The sequence below is a fragment of the Manis pentadactyla genome (genome assembly GCF_030020395.1).
Source record: "Manis pentadactyla isolate mManPen7 chromosome 15 unlocalized genomic scaffold, mManPen7.hap1 SUPER_15_unloc_1, whole genome shotgun sequence".
Lineage (NCBI taxonomy): Eukaryota > Metazoa > Chordata > Mammalia > Pholidota > Manidae > Manis > Manis pentadactyla.
Window position 1 is genome coordinate 3,388,901 of NW_026644588.1, and position 20,718 is coordinate 3,409,618.

General features: G+C 51.0%; 1 pseudogene; it reads left to right on the forward strand.

Moving 5' to 3' along the window:
• Positions 1–1,535: 1,535 nt before the first annotated feature.
• Positions 1,536–19,717, forward strand: LOC118911530 (zinc finger protein 541-like; annotated as a pseudogene).
• The last annotated feature ends 1,001 nt before the right edge of the window (positions 19,718–20,718 follow it).

The following is a 20,718-nucleotide window of genomic DNA, read 5'->3' on the forward strand; positions in this document are numbered from 1 at the left end:
CAGACTTTCCTTGTTTCGGATGCCTTGACGGCTTTGAGACGTCCTGGTCAGGTATTTTGGAGAGTGTGCCTCAGTTGTGTGTTTTTGTCATGATTATGCTGGAAGACCATAGAGGTGAAGCATCACTGTCATCACGTGTTATCAAGGGTGCAAGTATCAATGTGATGATTCATCCTTGCTGGTGTTGGCCTCAGCCACCTGGCTGGCGACGCTTGTCAGGTTTTTCCACCCTAAACTCAGTCTTCCTCCCCACACTGTACAGGAAGTCACTTAAGGAGGAAGGAGTTATGCTCCACCTTTTTTATTATTTTGGTATTAATATACAAAAACAAGAGCAACACTGTGGTTACTAGGTTCCCCCCATTATCAAGCCCCCACCACATACCCCCTTACAGTGAAGTAACAGGAGGCAGTGGCCAGAGGCAGATCAGGACGAGAGGCTGGGCCTGGAGGCCCCATCCGGGCTCCTTGCTGCTGGGACTCTCCGCTGGGTCTCAGGCTCAGAGGCTGAGCACTCTGGATCCTAAAGCTGAGCCCCCTCTGCCCCCCACAACCTGGCCTGTTGGATTCTTGGCCCCCACCTCTGCAGAGTCACAGATAAATGGTGATTTCTGAACTTGCCCTCTCATGAGGCAGTGTGCTCCACCTGGAAGACCAATCTGAGGGGTAGAAAAATCTTCCATGATTCATGCACACCAGGGACAGTTACTGAGTGTCTGTGAGCCCAGCAGGCAGCCTGCAGAGTCCTGGCACCCAGGGCCTTAGGTTCTGGAGATTTGAGGTCAGTTTCCCTTGCTTCCTGGTCCCCAAGCTGTCTCTGTCCCAGATGGGAACTTCTGCAGACAGCCATTCCTCTGCAAGACAGAAGCAATCTGCTCCTTCCTTCCCAAGCTGGCCCTCGGGATATTTGAAGACCTCCCCTCTGCCACCTGCACACCCCCAGTCCCTTCCTCTGGTCCTCAAGTGACATGACTTGTTAAAATACCTTTTATCGCTTTACCAAGGGACACAGAAAGCATGGAAACATATTCTTGTACAGAAGAAGAAGAAAATTAAATTGGCCCATAATCCCATCAGTCTATTCTGTTCCCTCTTAACATTTATTTTTCTTTTCTAAGACTAGGATTATTTTGTTTTGTAACAGGCTGCTCTTTTCTCAGCATTAAGGCATGAATATCCTTTCATGTCATCAGATAGTTTTCCACAGTTTTTCCTTAAATGCTTATGTCCTAGACCGTTTAAACCACAGCGGTGTCACCTGCATGCTCTCTGATCAGGTAGCAGGCTGTTTCTAACAGGAAAGGCAATGCTGCGGGTAATTCCCTTGCAGTTAAGTCCTCATATAAGTCTACATTATTTCCTTCAAAAACCCAAAGGTAAAAAAAATAAAACAAAACACACACACACACACACGCCCCCCAAACCAACAGGTAAAAGTGGCCGGGAGAAAGGATTTATATTTCTGTAAGTTTTGGATTACGTATTTCCGGTTTGCCCTTGTGAGAGAGCCATGATGTCATAAGGCCCCTGCCGCCATGGCAACCTGGTTCTTAGAATCCTTCCAGGCCACAACTGACCACAGTTGGGCCACTGACTGGACACTGTCTGGCAGCGTGGCCAGACCAGGGTCCTTTCTCTCCCCACTCTCCCGTCTAAGCCTTGTTTTCTCTGCGAGTTAAGGTGCTGGAGGTGCAGAAAGGGCTCCCGGGCCTCCCTTCCCAAGCCTCCTGCGGTTCTAAGAGGCGGGGGGCGCTTCAGCCCAGCGCTTCCATGTCCCCAGGCGTCTCTAACCTGGGCTTTCTCCTTCTGTTTGTTTAGACCTGAGGCTGGGCAAGCTTCAGGTGCCTAGAGAGGCTGATGAAGAAGGCAGGGCCACCTCCGGGCACCCGAGGAAAGGAAAGTGGCACCCCACTTCACCTGAGAGCCCGCTTCTGGACTACAGCCTCTGCGGGAAGGTGTTGAGCAGCTCCAGCTCCCGGAGCAAGCACTACCTGACGCACAGCTAGGAACGGACGCATGTTTGAGGAATCTGCAGCAAGGCCTTTATGCGCCACAACCAACTATATGTAGGAGTCTGGTCACCAACGTCTGTGCAGGGGCCTAGGGGGTAGGGGGCGAGTTCCTAGGTCGTTCTCATCTCCTCCCAGATGAGCCCAACACACCCTGACCCTGTTGGGTCCCTGTGACCCGTGCTTAGACGCGGACTCCGTGTCTGGGGACAGGCCTGACACTGCCCTGAACAGGTCACCCTTCCCAGCTCCCAAAGTCACACCAGTGAGAAAATCACTGCCTTGATTTGCAGATGGGACCTCCCGAGGCGATTCTGTCATGGAGAGAATCGGGTTCACTTTATAGAGAAATATTTGGAGACAGTGGCAGGTGCCTGAGGAGAACCAGCCCGTGTTTATATGACGCCCATGTACTAGGACTCCACAGGGCATGAGAGATGCCAAAATACCTGTGTCTAGAACGGGCAACGGAGCATTAACTCTGGTTTGTCTTTTTTAAGTCCTCATTTTTTTTTTTTTTAACTCTTGGTTTTAAAAGAAAGCCCATTAGGAGTCTGGAGCAGAATTCCTTTTGTTCCTAATGTCTCTTAAATGATAAGCTTTCTTTGCTAGTGAGGAAGGACAGACAGACCTCCTCAAACCAAGAGACTGCCAAGTGGGAGACGGCAGTCCATCGGGTTTTATACGCTCCTGCCCTTCACACGGGGCTTTGACTGACCCCCCTTCCAACTCATCCCCTCGCCAAGCCCCCCACCCCCTCAGGGAAAGGCAGCGATTTGCCCACGTCACAGACCGGTTAACAGGGGAGCTGGAGATTGGGTCTCTGCCACTCTCCTCCGATGGAGGCCAGGGACGCCCTTTGGGGAAGGGCTCTGTCATTTATCAGACACGCCCCGTGTGCCGCATTATTAGGACTGTCCAGACTAGGGTGTTGGGAATGCGGACTGTGATTTACTCAAACTCATCTGTTTAGGTTATTAATGTAGATATAAGAATGACATAAACATAGTGCATGTTTGTATTCATTTATATTATAGGAGGCACATTTAGCTGTTTTCTAGAAAGTTCTGATTGGGCATCTGTAAATTGTATTTTTTCCTGTGGGGGGTTTCAGGCAGCTGTCTCCTTATAGGAATTCTATGGTAGGGGAAAGACTCCTTTGTTAAAGGGATGATCCTCCCCATGTGCTTTTCCTCAAATGTATTCCGCAAAACTTGGTTCTTGAGGGTGCTAAGAGGAACTATTTCACAAAACAGTTCTGTGGGCAAGTATGTTTCAGAGACATGGCAGGTTAAACAGATGACCAGCTATCTATCTACCTGCTATGTGGCTTTTACATTTGCTCCCCTGAACCTCCAAGAAGCACATGGTGCTCTGTCAGGACTGACATGCCAGTGGAGCCCACGTCCTCAGGGAGCCACTCGGGAGGGCTGGCGTTCCTGGGGAACCCATTCTGGGGAACTCTGGCCTGGCTTCTGGTGATTTCTCTCTTGGATAAAGGGTTTGCTTAACGGTGAGTGAGGGGGAACCCCTTCCAGATGCTTTGACCATAGCCAGGGGCTGAGTGCAGGTTCTGAACCGTGGTTCTGAGCTCCACTGCCCCTTGGGAGCACTGTGGGGGGAGTCAGGCTCCGGACCCTGCAGTGGGAGGCTGAGCCCCAGTGCCCTCTGACTCGCTTCTCGTGTGTGACCACAGGACTGGCCACATGCTCCCCCACCAGAAGACCAAGCCCTTTGCGTGCATGGAGCAGGGCTGCAACACGAGCTACTGTGATGACCGCTCCCTGCGCCAGCATTACGAGGTCGAGCTCGGCTTGTGCGTCCTGAAGGAGGCCCCCCCTGAGGAAGAAGCCTGTGGGGACTCCTCTCCTGCCCACGACGTGGCCGGACAGCCTGCTGCAGATGGCCTGCGGTCCCTAGTGCCTCCAGAAGCCAGGTCCCCAGGCTCCCTTTTGCCCAACCAAGACCTCCTGCCCTCTACTGTGAGCAGCATGGTCCACCAGGAGATCTCTTCTCCCGGCCCGGTCCTGGCCGGGCCCTCAGATGACGGGGAAGGGAAAAACACAGCCTGCCCCTGCCCACCCTCACTGGGGCCCTACCCCTGCACCCCAGCGGCCCCAGGGACCCTGGGCACTGATGTTCCCGAGGAGTGTCATCCCCTGTGGAAGGAGCCCGCTGCTGGGTTCACAGCCACTCACTCCAGGGTAGCAGAGGATGGTGGTCCCGACCCAGCTGAGTCGGAGCGGCCGCCCCAGCGACTACCCACCCTGGAGAGCGGGCAGGAGGGTGGAACCCTGCCGGCCGGCCTGCATCTGATCCAAGGCCAGGCAGCGCCTGCCAGCGCCGAGCCATCAAACCACAATTTCCAGTGGCTCCAGAACCTGCCAGGCTGCCCCGAGAGCGAAGGGGACGATGTGTTTGCCATCCAGAAGCCCACTTCAGTGTCCCCTCAGGAGGGCTCCGAGTCTGGGCCCAGGCCCAGCAGCACCTCCCTGACGGGGGAGCCCTCGCCCAGCGGTGGCCCCAGTTTGGAGGACGCACTGCCCCTCCCTCCCGCACTCCTGAAGGCACCTGGGGAGGCCTCAGGCGACCCTGGATATGCCAGCGAGGAAGGGGACACTGGGGCTTCCAAGGAGAGCGATTCTGACAGCAACTCCTGCTCACAACAGCACGTGGAGGAGCCCACCCTCCAGGAGGCCCTGAAGCCGAGCTGGCTGTCATCTGACGCCACGCTGCTCTTCAGGCAGCTGTTCCTGAAGTCGCAGGAGTGTCTGGTGAGTCAAGAGCAGATGCAGGTGTTCCAGATGATCGCCAAGTCCCAGCGGATCATCTCTGGCCCTCAGGTGGCTGTGGCCTCCTCCCAGCATGCTGTGCCTGAGGGCAAGCAGGCGGCGGTGAAGCCACTGCTGGGGCTGCGGCCACACCAGCCCCCAACACTGGCACCCACAGTTGACTCTTTCCATCCTGGCCCTGGAAACCCAGAGGCAGAGGGATCCCCGTCCCACAAGAGAAAAACCACACCCGCCTTCCCCAGGGAGGCCCTGTCTGGCAGCAATAGTCGGGACATTAAGGGAGGACCAAAAGTGGCCCCTGCACCATGGGAACCCCCTGGGAACTGGACTTCTCCTCTTTGGCCAAACAGCTGAGATCCACGAAAGGGTCCTTAGAACTGGGGGACATCCTCCCCAAAGGGGGCCCAGGAGAGACCCAGCTAGGTGCAGAGAACCCTGCTGGAGCCCAGCTCCCAGGGAAGCAGGCCCAGGTGGAGAATGGCTTGGCCTCATGCACCATGAAAGTTGCAAAGGGCCCGGTGGCTTCTGGGCCAGAGGCCACAGGCTCATTCCTGGCAACCCACAGAACAAACGTTTCTCGGACTTCCAGAAGGAGGAGGTGAAAATTGATATGTGCTGTGAGGCCTCTCCCAGCAAGGTGGCCATGGCCTCCTTCTCATCGGTCGGTCCTTCGGTGGACCCCCCGCAAGACTCAATGTCCAGCCTGATTATATCCAACAGGATCCAGGTACCTGACTTTATGCTGTGAGATGAGTCTCACTTATCACTTGTTTCTGAATCTATGAGTCATCCAGGCATTTTATTTAGTGACCGTGCATCCTCAGACCCAGTTTTACAGAGGGGAAATGAAGGTTCAGAGAGACGGTGGCCGCCCCACCAACCTCCCCTGCAAAAACGCCAGGATGAAGGCTTTGCAGAGTTGCTGGGACGCCCCGTGTCACCTTTCCTCACTGAGTTTTTTCTGCCTGCTTTCCTCTTGCCCTTCTCTTCCTTCTGGGTTTGCCCCTCAAACTCTTCAGAGGATATAAATGGAGAGTTCCTTTCCCCTCCGTGTTCCTTCAAGAGGTGCCATCTCTGGCTGTGCGGCACGGGTGCCCACATGTGTCAGCACTTGGGCAGCATTAGCCTGGTTCCTCCCCAGGTGGTGGCCACGAGGACCTGGGCCCCAGGCGGTCAGCCGCTTCTCTTTGTGACATGCTGGCATCTAGCACCCGATAGCTGCATCCTCTTTTTTTAAAAAAACAGCTTTAATATTCATGTGCCATCTAATTGACCATTTTAAATCACACCATCTGGTGATTTGTAGTGTATTCATATAGTTGAAATCATGCACTGTGGCCTTTCAGGTCTGCCTTCTTCCACTCAGCATAATGTTTCAAAGTTCACTCATGTTGTAGCGTACGCCAGGGCTTCGCTCCTCTTTATGGCTGAGTAATACTCCATTGTGTGGATACATCACATTTTGTTTATTCATCTGTTGATGGCCACTTGGGTGGTTTCCACTTCTTGGCAATCGTGAATAGTGCTTCTGTGAGCATTTGTACAAGTTTTGTGGGGACATAAATTTTCATTTCTCTTGGAAGTGACCTGGGGGTGGGATTATTAGTTCATGGGGTAGCTCTGTGTTTAAGCATCTGAGAAGCTGCCAGGTTTTCCAAAGCAGTTGCGCCCTTTCACATCCCCATCCACGGTGGACGAGGGCTCCGGTTTTTCCACTTGCTATTCTCCAATGTTTTTTTTACCATAGCCGTTCTAGTGGGTGTGAGGTGCTGCCTCATCACGGTCTCACTCACATGGCTCTAACGGCTGATGGTGCTGAGCATCTTTTCACGTGCTTATTGGCCATTCATATGTCTTCTTCGGTTTGGTGTCTGTTCATATCCTTTGCCCATTTTTGAACTGGGTTATTTGACTTTTGTTGAGCTGCAAGAGTTCTTTCTGTATTGTACATACAAGGCCTTTATGAGATGTATAACGTGTAATGACTTTCTCCCATTCTGTGGGTTCTTACTTTCTTGATAGTGTCCCTTGATGCAGAGAAGTTTTAAGTTTTGATAAGTTCAGTTTGCTGTCTTTCTGTGTCATCCAAGAAAGCATGGCCTAATCCAAGGTCACGGAGGTACACCTGTGTTTTCTTCTCGGCACCTTGTAGTTTTAGTCCTTGCATCTGCCTCATTTTTGACGTGTCGGCTCAGATGTAGTTTCATCCTCAGAGTGGAAATCCCTACCGGCTCCCCGATCCAGTGAAGGAGGAGAGCATGGCAGGCGGATGGTAAGTTCAGAAGCCCCTCCCTGCCGGGCCTGGGGGCTCAACCCCTTGGGAGTCCTCTGGGGGCTTTTATGTGCTGGCCTTGGGCGAGTGAGCTCTGGATGCTTCAGCCCTGAAGAGTGCCCGCCAGGCCACGAAGGAAGGGGGTATCGTCTCCATTTCTGGGGATTCATCGAGAGTTGTCAGTGGATCACACTTGAAAAGAAAAAAATTAAAAAACAGAAAATGCAGGGTTGGAGTCCCCTTCCCCCGTTCTTCCCTCCTGCCGTGTCTCTCCACAGTAACCAGCAAAATGGAGGCCCTGCAGACTGGGCAGAGCCAAGGAGCACATATGTCTGCAAGAATTGCAGCCAGATGTTTCATACAGAGGAAGGGCTGACCAGCCATATGTGTTTGCCCAATGACCAGTGGCTGTCACCTCAAGGGAACCAGGACCAGCAGGTGAAGGGGCGCACGCAGTAGGTTCTGTGCTCGCAGGGCGCTCACAGACTTTGGGGGAGGGAGTCAGTGGATGGGTGTCATTGTCCCAGGATGGAGGTGTCCTCCCGGGGAAGCCTGGGCAGGGACCAGGAGTCAGGCTGCGCTGCTCCGGGTGGCAGGCCCGCACTTGAGCCTGGAGCGTCCCCTCTGCTGGGTGCCTACGGTTCCTCTTACGCTGCCATCGCTTCTCTGTGTTTAGGTGTCAGGCATGAAGTTTTTCAAGTCTCTGAGTCAGGCGCTGAGGGTGGAGGTGGAGGCACAGAGCCCCTCAGGAGCCGGGAAGCCCTCGGACAGCACGAGCACAGCTCCTCTGGGGACGCCTGCGTCGGAGCCTGTGGGCCCAGTGAGCGGGGCCCCGGGGAGCACAGCCAAGGTGGGTGCTGGTCGGTCCACTTTCTTCCCACTGCTTCCTGCACAACCTGCCAGTGGAAGCCATGGGCAAAGCCCAAACCAGACGCCACTAAAAATCTCTCTAGAGCAGCTTGGCTTGCACGTTCCTTCATTCATTCACCTTCTGGGCCGGCCCTGTGGGGGCAGTGCTGGGGACACCGTGGTGACAGGGATGGCCCCAGCCTGGCCTCCTGGGGCTCCCTGTCCATGCGAGTAGATGGACCCATGCCAGACAGTGGGGACTCAGACTGCGCTGGACTGGGAGGGTGAGCAGAGGGACTGAGGGGACACCAGAGACCCTGACTGAGGAGGTCAAGGAGGACTTCCTGGAGGAGGGGGGCAGAGCTGAGACGTGGAGGATGAGGAGCAGTAAGACTGCCAGAAAGAGGGGAGATTGTGTGGAGGTGGGTAAGAGATGAAAGTTCAATGGATCAGGCATTGAAGCCTGGACTGGCGGTTCCCACCTGGAGAAGCCCCCTCCAGGTGGGGCAACAGGGTGCACAGATCCACTTGTCCATCTCATGGAGCTGCGGTCATTTTTCATTTCGTCTTGCTGTTGCACTGCATCTCTGGCCCCATCTCTAAGTGCCAGTCATTGTACCAACTTGACGCTTGGCTCATACGTCTCCAAAACCCTTTGTATCAGGGCCTCTCCTTGGGGGGGTGGGCACATGAGGAAGCTTCCGGCATCATCCATCCAGGCCGAGAATCTGGGGTCTGGCTCGAGCGTGGTGGCCCTGCTTGGCTCCCTTTGCTCCGTGGTTTCCCTCTGGCTCCGTGGGCAGTGCCCTTGCCTCTGCTTGCGCCCCCTTGAAGACTGAGCTGTGCACACGTGGCCCCAAGTCACCCCCTGTGGCTTTGAATTCTCCTCTCCAGGGACAGGACGGAGACCAGGAGGAGAGAGATGGGGAGGAGACCAGCCAGCCCAGAAAGCGGTGAAAGCGCCCGCAGCCCAAGGCATCGTTCCTGCCTCCCGCCCTTTCTGCCTTTGGGGGTCCGGTCCCCGAAGAAGGCCACCAAAGCTGCCTCCAGTCTTCCGTGCTCCTGGTGGACCACTCCCTGCAGGGACTGTGTCCGAGCTCTCCCGATACACCGCCCCCGGTGATCAGCCCCATCCGGGAGGGGTCTGGGCTGGATTCTAGCACTCTCTGTTCCATGTCCACTCAGGCTGGTCCTGACAAACTCATCAGCACTGAGCTTGGTGAGTGAGGCTGGGGCCCGTCATCTCTGACCATTACACGGCAGGCCTGTGATGGGCCAGATTCACCTCGATGTTAGCATTTGGTCCAGGCGTTCTCTCTGGCCCTTGCCTGTGTCTGGCCTGGGGGTCCCATGGCTGCTCAGAGGTATCCCAGGACCATGTGGAACCAGCAGCCTTCTAGGTGCTGAGAATTTTACAGGCAGAAGGAAAATATAGAGGTCATTTAGCCTGACCACCCTTCTGCCTGTCCTTTTGAAAAATTTTGTTAGCAGCTTTATTGGTACATAATTCACATACCATATGAATCACCCATTTAAAGGATACAGTGTGTTTTAGTAAATTCAGAGTTGTGCATCCACCGCACTATGTAATTTTAGAGCAATTTCATCACCCCAGAAGCAGCACTGTGTCCATTAGCAGTCACCCCCCCCCACAGCCCTGGTCTCCCCAGCCCTGGGCAACCACTAATCATCTCTAATCATCATGGACGCACCTACTCTGGACATTGCATATAATTGGAATCATACAGTATGTGACATTTGGTGTTTAGTTTGTTCATTTAGCATAATGTTTTCAAAGTTCATCCATGTTACAGCGTATACAGTGCTTCAATCCTTTTTATGGCTGAATAATATTCCATTGTGTGGATACACAATATTTTATCCATTTATAGCTGATGGGTATTTGGGCTGTTTCCATCTTTTCATTATTGTGAATAATGCTGTTATGAACATTTACATACAAGTTTTTGTTGGACAAAGGCTTTCATTTCTCTTGAGTTTATGCCTGGGAGTGGAATTGCTGGGTCACAGGGTAACTATGTTTAACGGTTGAAGGGTCTGCCAGACTGTTTTCCAAAATGGCTGAGCCATGCTAATAAATTTCCACGCACATTGCACGCAAGTTCCAATTTTCCACATCCTCAACGATTCTTACCTTTTTCAATTATAACTCTCCTAGTGGGCATAAGATATCTCATTGTGGTTTTGATGTGCATTTCTCCAATGGCTAATGATGTTGATATCTTCCCATGTGCTTATGTCCATTTGTGTATTTTCTCAGAAATGTCTATTCAGATCCTTTGCCCCTTTTAAAAATTGAGTTACTATCTTTTATTACTGAGTTGTAAGAGCTCCTTATATATTCTGGATGCAAGCCCCTTATTAGATATATGATTTGGGAATTCTCTCCTGTTTCATGTCTTGTCTTTTCATTTTATTTATGGCATCTGTGGTACAATAATTTTTATTTTTTGTCACTTGTGCTTTTAGTGTTGTATCTACGGTTTTGCCTGACCAAAAGTCACAATTGCTTTTTTTAAGTCAGTTAAGAAAAGAGAAGAAATATGCAATTATGCTGACTTTTACTCCTTTTTCTTCTAAGAGCTTTATGATTTTAACTCTTACATGTAGGTCTTTGATCGATTTTAAGTTAACTTTTATGTATTATGTGAGGTAGGAGTCTAAATTCATTCCTTTGCATATGGATATCAGTTGTTCCAGCACCGTTTGTTAAAGAGATTATTCTTTCCCCCATTGAGCTGGTGTGGCACCTTTGTGGAAAATCAACTGGCCATAGTGATTTTAGATTTTTCTTCTTTTTTAATACAGACAGTTACAATTATAAGTTCCCTTGGAGCATTGTGTTAGCCACATTCTGAAAGTTTTAGTATGTTATGTTCTTCTTTCCTTTATCTCAAAATATTTCCTAATTTCTCTTTTGATTTCTTCTTAAATACACTGATTATTGATGTGTTGTTTTATTTCCACATATTTGTGAATTTTCCAAATTATCTCCTTTTATTGGTTTCTAATGTAATTCTATTGTATTCAGAGAACATGCTTTGTATTAAGTTGGTCCTTTCAAATTTATTGACATGTTTTATGAGCTAGAATATGTTCTGTCCTGAAGAACGTCCTGATGTTGGGTGGAACGCACCAAAAATGTTCCTATGTCTTGTTTTATTGTGTGTGGTTGTCCTATCCATTACAAGTACTGAAATCTCCAACTATTGTTTTTAATTGCTTATTTCATACTCAATTATGTCAGTTTCTGCTTCATGTATTTTTGGGCTCTGTTTTTAGGTGCATATATGCTTATAATTGTCATAACTTCCTGATGGTGTGATTTTTTTCATGAAATGACTACAATGTTATTTATCATCAGTGCAATAATTTTATCATAATCTCTAGGTATTTTTGCTTTTAAGTCTAATTAGCCTAACATTGGTACCATTCTGCCTCTTTTAAGGTTGTTTACTTGGTATATATTTTCTGTTCTTGAATTTTCAACCTGCTTGTGTTTTTTTAAACAAACCATGTTTCCTATAGATAATATTGGTTGGATTATTTCTTTTATATCTAATCTGACAAACTCTGCACTTTCGTTGGATTATTCAATCCAGTGTCATTTAATGTTACATTGATATATGGAGGTTTACATTTGCCATTATGCTTTTGATTTTCTGTATGTCCCTTGCCTTTTTCTCCTTCTGTTCCTCTATTCTGGCTTTCTTTTGTATTAAGTGTTTTGTATTGTAACATTTTAATTGCTTTAGTTTTTCATTTTATTCTTAGTCATTACTTAGTGGTTGCTCTACAACTTAAAACTATATCTTAACATCATCAGAATCTGTTCAGATGTACAATAACTTACAGTGAAATACAGAAACATTACTCCTATATAGCTCTATTTCTCCTAACCCTTTTGCTCTTATTATTTATATATGTACTTTAGGCGTGAGAGCTGGGAGGAGAGGGACCCCCTGTGTCCCTGGCTGCACCTCCCAGGAGTAGAGCCCTCCAAGTAGAGCTTCTGATACACAGAGCCTGGGGCTGGTGGGGAAGGGAACAAGTCATGGCTCAGATGCCACAAACTCACTATTCTTACTGACATTTACTCAGTTGTCCTGAATATTTCTTAAAATGCTGAATACTTTTAGGATAACTTCCAGAGACTTTAACTGCTTTTAAAATAATTTTTACCAGTTAATTTGTTGTTTTACTCTTTGCCTTTTCAGAAGTCCTCATCCTCTTCCACATGATCTTTTTCACAATTTTTGTTGTGACAAGGAGTTAACATAAGACCTACCCTCTAACAAATGTTTTAAGTGTTCAATATAGTACTGTTGGCAGTGCCGTACAGCAGATCTCAGGAGTTTATTCATCTTGCTTAACTGAGACTTTACATTCCTTGGTTAGTAACTCCCCATTTCCCAGGACCCTAACCCTGGCCACCACCATTCCACCCTTTGGTTATATGGATTTTACTATTTTAGACACTACATGTTAAGTGCATTCATGCAGTATTTCTCTTTCTGTGACTGGCTTATTTCAATTAATGTTCTGAAGGGGTTCATCCATGTTGTTGCATACTGCAAAATTTCCTTTTTTCAAGGCTAAATAGGATTCCATTATATGTATAAACCGCATTCATATGTCGATGGGCATCTTGGTTGTTTCCACATCTTAGCTATTGTGAATCACGTTGCAGTGAACATGGGAGTGCAGGTGTCTCTTTGAGAGCCTGATTTCAGTCCTTTTGGGTCAATACCCACAAGTGGGGTTGCTGGATCGTATGGTAGTTCTATTGTTAAAGTTCTGAGGGAGCTCCCGACCTTGCAATCTTCAAAACCCTGCTTACTGCTGCTCTACAAAGGCAGGCAGAAGGGGCCCTGCATCACTTCCAGTCAGTGTTCCTGAAGCTTTCTGTTGCATGTTTTCTAGATCAAGTGGATGACTCTTCTGGCATCCGTGCTATCAAGGATGACACCAAGCCCCCCGTTCGAATGTGAGTTTGAACAGACTTAGAACCTGGGGGTCCTACCAAAGTGGGGATATTTTTACCCTCCTTGTGTTCCCCCAGAGCTCCTTCCTCACAGGGGCGTTAGCTACTCTCAGGGAGAGAAGTGGTAGATTTCTCTGGGTGTATGTGGGAAGTTCCTCCAATATTCCTTCTATCTGGGCTTCCCATAGTTGGGCCCACGGGGACAAATGCCCAGGACCCTGGGGTTCTAGGTGGAATTGGTGATGGCACATGTGAGACTTGAGTATCCACAGAATGTGACTAGAGAGATGTGGCCATGGGTGTAGAAGCATGCCAGGCATCAGCATACACCTCCTCTGTCCTGGACCCCAAGAGGGGCACCTGAGGGAGAAGCCTGGTGGTAAAGAAAATTGGAGGAAGGGAGTGTAGCTGGACGGTATCTAGAACACCTGTCCATGTCTGTCCGGGGAGACGAATACTCCCCAGATGCAACTGGGAGATGACAGAGGTTTCCACAGAGCAGGGCTGTGGCCTGAGAGCAGGGCACGTCACATCTCTGTCTTATTTCCCATCTTAGTCACATGTGTGTGTCTCGTGTGTGGCCTCATTTCAGATGCATCAGGGTAGGAAGCGAGTTTCAGGCCGAGATCCCGGAGCTCCAGGAGTGCCCTCCGACTGAGCCCGGTGAACATGGAGCTTCTCTGGTCTGGAAGCCATCGGACGATATGATGAGCAATCCAGAAACACAGGATAGAGGTGGCTGAGACATGGGGGCAAATTCCAAAGGGTGCGACTCCTTCCCTCATCTCCAAGGAGTTCCTCTTCCCAGTTCTCACCTGAAACAAGAAGCAGTACCCCTGGGTGGGGTAGCAGGCTGTGGGACCAGGACTTCTCCTCCCGCCCCCCATTATCCTCATGCAGTAATTGGCCAGGCCATCCTGAGCAGGTGCCAGGAGCAGGGCTTCTGCCCTTCCTCCCTGTCCTTCCGTTCGCCTGCTTTTCAGGGAGATGTGAGGGAGACAGGGACAAGGAGCCCCTCTCTGTGCTTTTGGGGACGTCTCCTTCCCGGCATTCACTGACTCCCTGTGTCTCCCCTCTCCCTCATACTCTGCTGGGGACGTTTGCTGGGAACAGTGACTGAGCTCTGCAGCTTGGCCTGCTCCAGCACGATGCCAGGAGGGGGCACCAACCTGGAGCTCGCTCTGCACTACCTGCAAGAGGCCCAGGGGGACGTCCCAGTGAGCTGGAGGCAGGGGCGGGTTTGCAGGTCCCTGGGAAGCCCCTGCCCTGCTGAGTCTGGGGATGTGGTGCATGCAACATGCCATCTGCGGGATTTGCAGCTCATGCAATCTGAAGAAAAAGTACCCATCCTTCTCCAAAGTGGCTGTGGAGTTGATGTCCTTGTCAGTTGTAGGGCAAGTGTGCAGATGGGGCCCAGTTAGTCAGTCATTTACCTGGGGCAGTGGCAGAGCACCAGGTTCCTCCTAGATCGCAGGGGCAGGGTGAGCGGAGCCGAGTAGACTGACTCAGGTCCTGCACTGATCTGGTTTATCCATGCAGCTTTATCTTTTTGATTAAAAACCCATGGAAGAAAACCCCTGATGTAACAAAAATATCTGCTTCCTCCAAGGACCCGCTTTACAATCCTGAAGTTTAGAAAATAAAAAGTCCCACTCTGAGTAGTGGGAAGGGAGATCATGTCACCCGAGTTAGGGCCCCAGGAGTCAGTGTTGGCAACTGTACTTTTCCTCAGGTTGCAAGACAGTGGGCGACGCATAGTAGGTGCTCAGCCGAGGAACTAGCACATATTTGTTGGACCTCATGAGTGTTGTGGCCCTGGGGCAGGGCCGGCTTTGGGGCCCCACTCAGTCTAATGCTCTGCCTCCACCATTTTTGAAATTAATCAATTTTCTAAAAGGGGCCTGCGTTTTCATTCTGCGCTGGGCCCTGCAGGTTCCACGGCCCTTCCCGATTGGGTTTACACTGGTGAGCGAGACAAAATCCTTCTCCGTGGGGCTTAAATTTTAATTTTAGGACAAAGGGAAATCTGTTTTCAAAAATTGTTAGTGGTTAGTGCTATGAAGAAAATACAATGGGGCGTGGCACAGGCAGGGCTCCTACAAATGACAGTCCTTTACGAAGGAAGGAGCTGGTGCCGGAATAAATCCACACACTGCTTCCTTCGTCGAGAAAACCCTACTGAGGAAAACCCCAGCTGCACTCAGCAGTATGCGCAGTGAAGGAGCCGGTACGTCCACAGCAGTTCACAGGCCGCGGCCAGTCCACGGCCCCACCACGCGCTGAGTAGCCCTGGAGCGAGGGAGGCTTTAGGGGGGCCTGTCAGTGCTTTTCAAATGAATGAAGGGATGAAGGCAGGCCTCCAGCTCACCTTCCCTCACTCAGAAAGTAGCCTGCTTTCCTTCCTGCTTCAGGTGGCCCTAGAGACCCTCTCACTGAGCGGACCCCAGAAGCCACCAACTCACCCGCTGGCTGAATATCACTACGCAGGTACTGGAGCGAGGCTGCGGGAGTGGGTGTGCCTGGCTAGTACCTGGGCTCTGCTTGTGCCCCTGGGCGTGCTCTTGGGGCCCTCCTTCTCCTGCCTTTCCAGAAGGGCCTTTCCTCTCCGGGGGACCTCAGGGGGTGCCTCTCTCTCCTGGCTGGGTCCTCCCTTCCCCCTTCCAGTGGTTCCCTCTGGGGCTGTGCCCAGCCAGGAAAGGGATCCCCTGGCCAGGGAGAGGTGCAGGCGGGCTCAGATGCAGTGGCTGGGCACCCCAGCCTGGGAGTCAGGCAACTGGGGGTCCCTGCCTCCTGTTGGCAAGTCTGTTAACCAATGGGAGCCTTGTTATTGCATCTGTAAAGTGGGGATAGTATTGGTCCCAACCTGCTAAGGTTTTTCTAAGGATTGTATGAGATAAAACAGAATTCTAGGCACATAATTGGTACTCGGTAACGACAGCTTTAAAAAGGGCAGGCTGCATTTCCGCCACGGCTGCGGCCGCAGAACCGTCCTTTTCCCTCCTGTTTCCCCAGACAGGTTCAGTCGTCTGGACCCCCATGGAGAAGGAGCTCTTTCATAAAGCCTTCTGTGTTTACAAGAGAAACTTTTCCTTGATACAAAAGATGGTAAGGTGTACGTGGGTGGGCTGGTGTAGGCAAGGCCTCGTCTCACACCGCTGAGCCGAGCCAGAGCTGGAGGGCCTATCGGGGTGACACGCTGTTCACACTGTAAACTGCTTGTAGTTTATAAAGCCATTGATGTGAACACCTCCAGGCAGTACAGAAATGCCATCCCGTGCTCAAAGCCCTCCGCACCCATCCCCGTCGTCCTACTTCTGAATGATGACCTCTGACTTCGGTTGGGCCCCTCAGGCATTTGCCCTTACAGATCTTACGTGCATATACACAGGTATTTAGAAAAGGATGCGAACATACTACACTTAATGTCTGCTGATGTTTTTTGTTCCTCTAACTTGATACACACAAAACTGCACGTAAACAAAATGTAAGATTTGATGTTTTGACATATACCTGCAAAACCATCACCATGATCAAGATAAGAAACACATTCATCACCCCCAAAAGGTTCCTCCTGCCCCCGTGGTAAATCCCTTTTTCCTACCACCCCCGTCTCTAATCACCTCCTTATCTTCTGTCACTATAAGTTAGTTTGCATTTTCCAGTGTTTTCTATCAATCCTGCAGCATGTGCACTGCTTGTCTGCCTTGTATGGCTTCTTACACTCAGCATCACTATTTTGAGGTCCATCCATGTTATTGTGTGGACCCTTTTTCTTGCTGAGGAGTATTCCATTGTGTGGATGTAACACAGTCGGTTTAATCATTCCCCTATTGAGGGACATCTGCGTGGTGTCCACGTATCTGCAATTATAAATAAAGCTTCTGTGAACATTCACGTTCAAATCTCTACATGGACAAGTAGTGTTGGTGGTGGGGAGGGCGGTAAATACTTAGGAAAGGAATGAGTGGCTCACATGATAGGTGTACATTGAACTTTTTCAAGAAAGGGCCTTTTCATCTACTTCTTCCAGGCGGTTCTTTACCCAGTTTTGTGCCACCTCACGTGCACATGCTGGTCAGCACATTGCTGACTGCTCGAGGGGAGTGCCCCCCAGATCTCTGGAAGTTTCCTCTGAGCAGCTCTTCCCTGTCCTGCCTTGTCCTGTGAACTCTCACCGCCTTGTTCTCCCAGGACCCCCTCCCATCTCAGCTCAGGAAGCCCACCGGGCTCTGCCCGGACCCCTCTCCCCAGGCCGTGGCCTGGAAACTCTCTCAGGGTGTAGTGTGTAGGAACAGTGGGGGCTTATTTTCTGTCTCTCAGAAAGACTTGTTCTTGGCTTGCCTAGCGTCTTCCCAAACATCATTTCAGACATTTTGACTGTTTCTTCTCATTGTTTTGAATGGGAAGGTCAGTGTAGCTCCTGCTGCTCCATCTTGTCTGGAAGCAGAAGTCCAACTTCTTTCTTTTTTTTCTTCTAACGTAGTGATAATTCTTAGGCAGAGGATTTACTACTCTGGCTCCGAGTCTTTGAAGATATACAGAGATGGAAAAATTTCACATGGAGAAAGTATTTTCTGAAGGGAGCCCCACATTGTAAATGGCCAATTTAATTTTCCTGAGAAATTGTCTTCCTAGAGTAATTAAACTTTCCTGTTCCGCTTTGTTTTTACATAAGTTATTAATGGGGTCCATTCTTAGTGGGGGGAGAGCACACAGTGGGGTCTGAATGCCCGAGGATCCGACTGTGCCCTCAAAACCCCCCCTCCTCTCGTGGGCCGCCTACCTCTGCACTGCAGGGCACTGCCTGGCTGTTGCAAAGGCTTTGTGGGATCTGCTGATGGGAGTCCCAGCTGGTAAATGCATAGCCATTAGGCCTGACGTCACAGTGGGCGCCTGTGTAGGGAGCCCTCGTGTACACCTTCCCGTAGGGAAGGCCTCCCGGGATTGACTTGGGGATCAGAGAGCGCGCAGAGCTTGCACGGTGCTGGCTACGGCGGCGTCACCCTGGGCCCCTCATCACCAGCAGGACTCTGTGCTTCTGTGCTCCTTGTAGCCCCGGGGCGTGCCAGGCCAGAGGGGAGAGACATTCCAGGAGAGCTTTCAGGAAGTGCCTAGCCCCACGGCGAGGGGGCGTGTGGGGCAGTGCCCAAAGCCCGCTGCTGTTTTCTTTCACCAGGTCCGGACAAAGACCGTGGCCCAGTGTGTAGAATATTACTACACCTGGGAAAAGAGTGTCCGGTTTACTACCTCTTCTTGGGCCCCAGGAATGGAAAAGAGGGTCAAAAGGAAGCTGGCCGAGGCAGACCCAACAGAAACAAAGGTAGGGGATTCTGGGGCAAGGGGGTCTCACTGGAGTTCAGTGCTGGTCTGAAGACCTACTGACCACCCAGGTCGGGGTGGGGAAGGGGCCCCTACAGGGGAAAGCATCACCCTCAGAAGGTGGAAGGTCGGCACCCTGATGTCATTTCTGCCCCTTCTGCAGGCCACTTGCAGCCCTCAGAAGAGACGCCACCACCATCCAACCCTTGAGTTGAAGACAGAGACGGAGAGTGGCAGGGGAGACTCCGTCATCACCGCCAGCCCTAGTGCTGCTCCCAAGCGGACCCCTGAGCCTCCGGGGCGCGTCCAGGGCCAGGGCGCTTTTCCCTGTGGGGAGTGTGAGAGGTGGGCACCAGCCCTGTCCCCGGATGCACCCACACAGCCTGCCCTCTGTCCCCGTGGCCCTCAGCCCACCTTCCCCCTGCTCTGACCCGTGTCCTCTGCTGACTCTTCAGGGTGTTTGACAAGATGTGGACTCGCTGTGCCCACATGAAGCGGCACCGGCTTCAGGACCCCGAGGAAACAGCCGTCGGGGAGGAGCGGCCAGCGAAGGCCTTTAAGGTGGAAGAGGAGGAGGAGGAGGAGGAAGGGGAGATGGGGGCTGACATGGGCCCCTTGCAGGGCTGATTTGGGCCGTGAGCCGGGGCCAGGCAGCACATCACTGGGATGAGGACCTCGGGCCCCGTCACCTCTCCCTTCAGCCTCCCCGAGGTGTTCAGGGCATCCCTCTGCCTCCACCCCCACCTCCCCTGCCCCCCACTGACCAGCCCAGCTTGCAGAATAGCTGGCATCAGCCAACAACAGGCACGAGAAGCGCCATCAGCGGACACTGTGGCATCCTCGTCAGCTGGTGCCAGAGGCCCCGGTCCCTTTACGTGTGCCCTGTGCCTTCATACCATAGTCTTGTAATGACTTGGCTCATTGTTATTTTATTTTGTCCATCTGTAAACGCTATTAAATTTTGTTCTGAAGCAGGTGTCTTCAGGCTTCTCTGGCCTGTTGAGTCAGCAAAGGCTTCAGGGCTCCTGCCACTCGCCAGCGCCCCAGAAATGCGTGAGCTGAGTCTCCGCCCTGGAGGGGCCGCGTCCTCATGCATTCCGGGAGCGGCCCTGAGGTGCCTGCCGCAGTGTGTGTCCGCGCCCGGTCCATGCAGCGGGCCCACAGCGGCCCAGGAGGGACCCGGGTGCTCCCCTCAGGGAGCTCACATTTTAGGAGCAGGAGAGCAGCAGGAATAAATAAGCAAAGACGTGACTTTAGCTCCTGCTTTGGGCCTAAGGACAGAAGAGTCAGCAGCGTAGTGACAAGCAGTCAGGACATGACGGGGGTTCCAGTGTGTCCGGGGTGAAGTCAGGGTCTCCCAGCAGCGGCCAGCTCAGCATGCAGATCCAGCAGGGACGAGGATCACCTCCTCCTGCCCCGAGGTCCAAACCAGAGGGCACAGGAAAGAGCATGTTCCTCCCTCCTTCCTCGTGTCCCTTTTTAAGAGCGGGGAGAGCTTGTAACGGTCTCCAGAAGAATGCCTCTGGGTCCCATTCGTCAGGACTGGGGCCCATGCTTTTTCTAAACTGATCCCTGGCAGTAGCAAGTGCAACATATCCAATATAACCAATTATATTGTAGCCTCTTGGATGCTAATGGGGAACTCCACTTGGTGTCGCAAGCATCTGGTGACGTATGTAATCACTGCGTCACTGTGTTGGACATTTGAAAGTAATATAATACTGCATATCAATTTTATTCCAATTATTTATTCATTTTCTCCAGTACAAAAGATAAGAACAAGCGGGACTATATCAAGCTCAAAAGCTTCTGTACAGCAAAGGACACCATCAATAGAACAAAAAGGCATCCTACAGTATGGGAGAATATATTCATAAATGACAGATCCGATAAAGGGCTGACATCCAAAATATATAAAGAGCTCACACACCTCAACAAACAAAAAGCAAATAACCCTATTAAAAAATGAGCAGAGGATCCGAATAGACAGTTCTCTAAAGAAGAAATCCAGATGGCCAACAGACACATGAAAAGACGCTCCACATGGCTTGTCATCAGAGAAATGCAAATTAAAACCACAATGAGATATCACCTCACACCAGTCAGGTTCGCCATCATCGAAAAGACAAACAACAACAAATGTTGGCCAGATTGCAGAGAAAGGGAACCCTCATACACTGCTGGTGGGAATGTAAATTAGTTCAAGCATTGTGGAAAGCAGTATGGAGGTTCCTTTAAAAGCTGAAAACAGAAACACCGTTTGACCCAGGAATCCCACTCCTAGGAATTTACCCTAAGAATGCAGCAGCCCAGTTTGAAAAAGACAGATGCACCCCCATGTTTATCGCAGCACTATTTACAATAGCCAAGAAATGGAAGCAACCTAAGTGTCCATCAGTAGATGGATGGATAAAGAAGAGGTGGCACATATACACAATTGAGTATTATTCAGCCATAAGAAGAAAACAAATC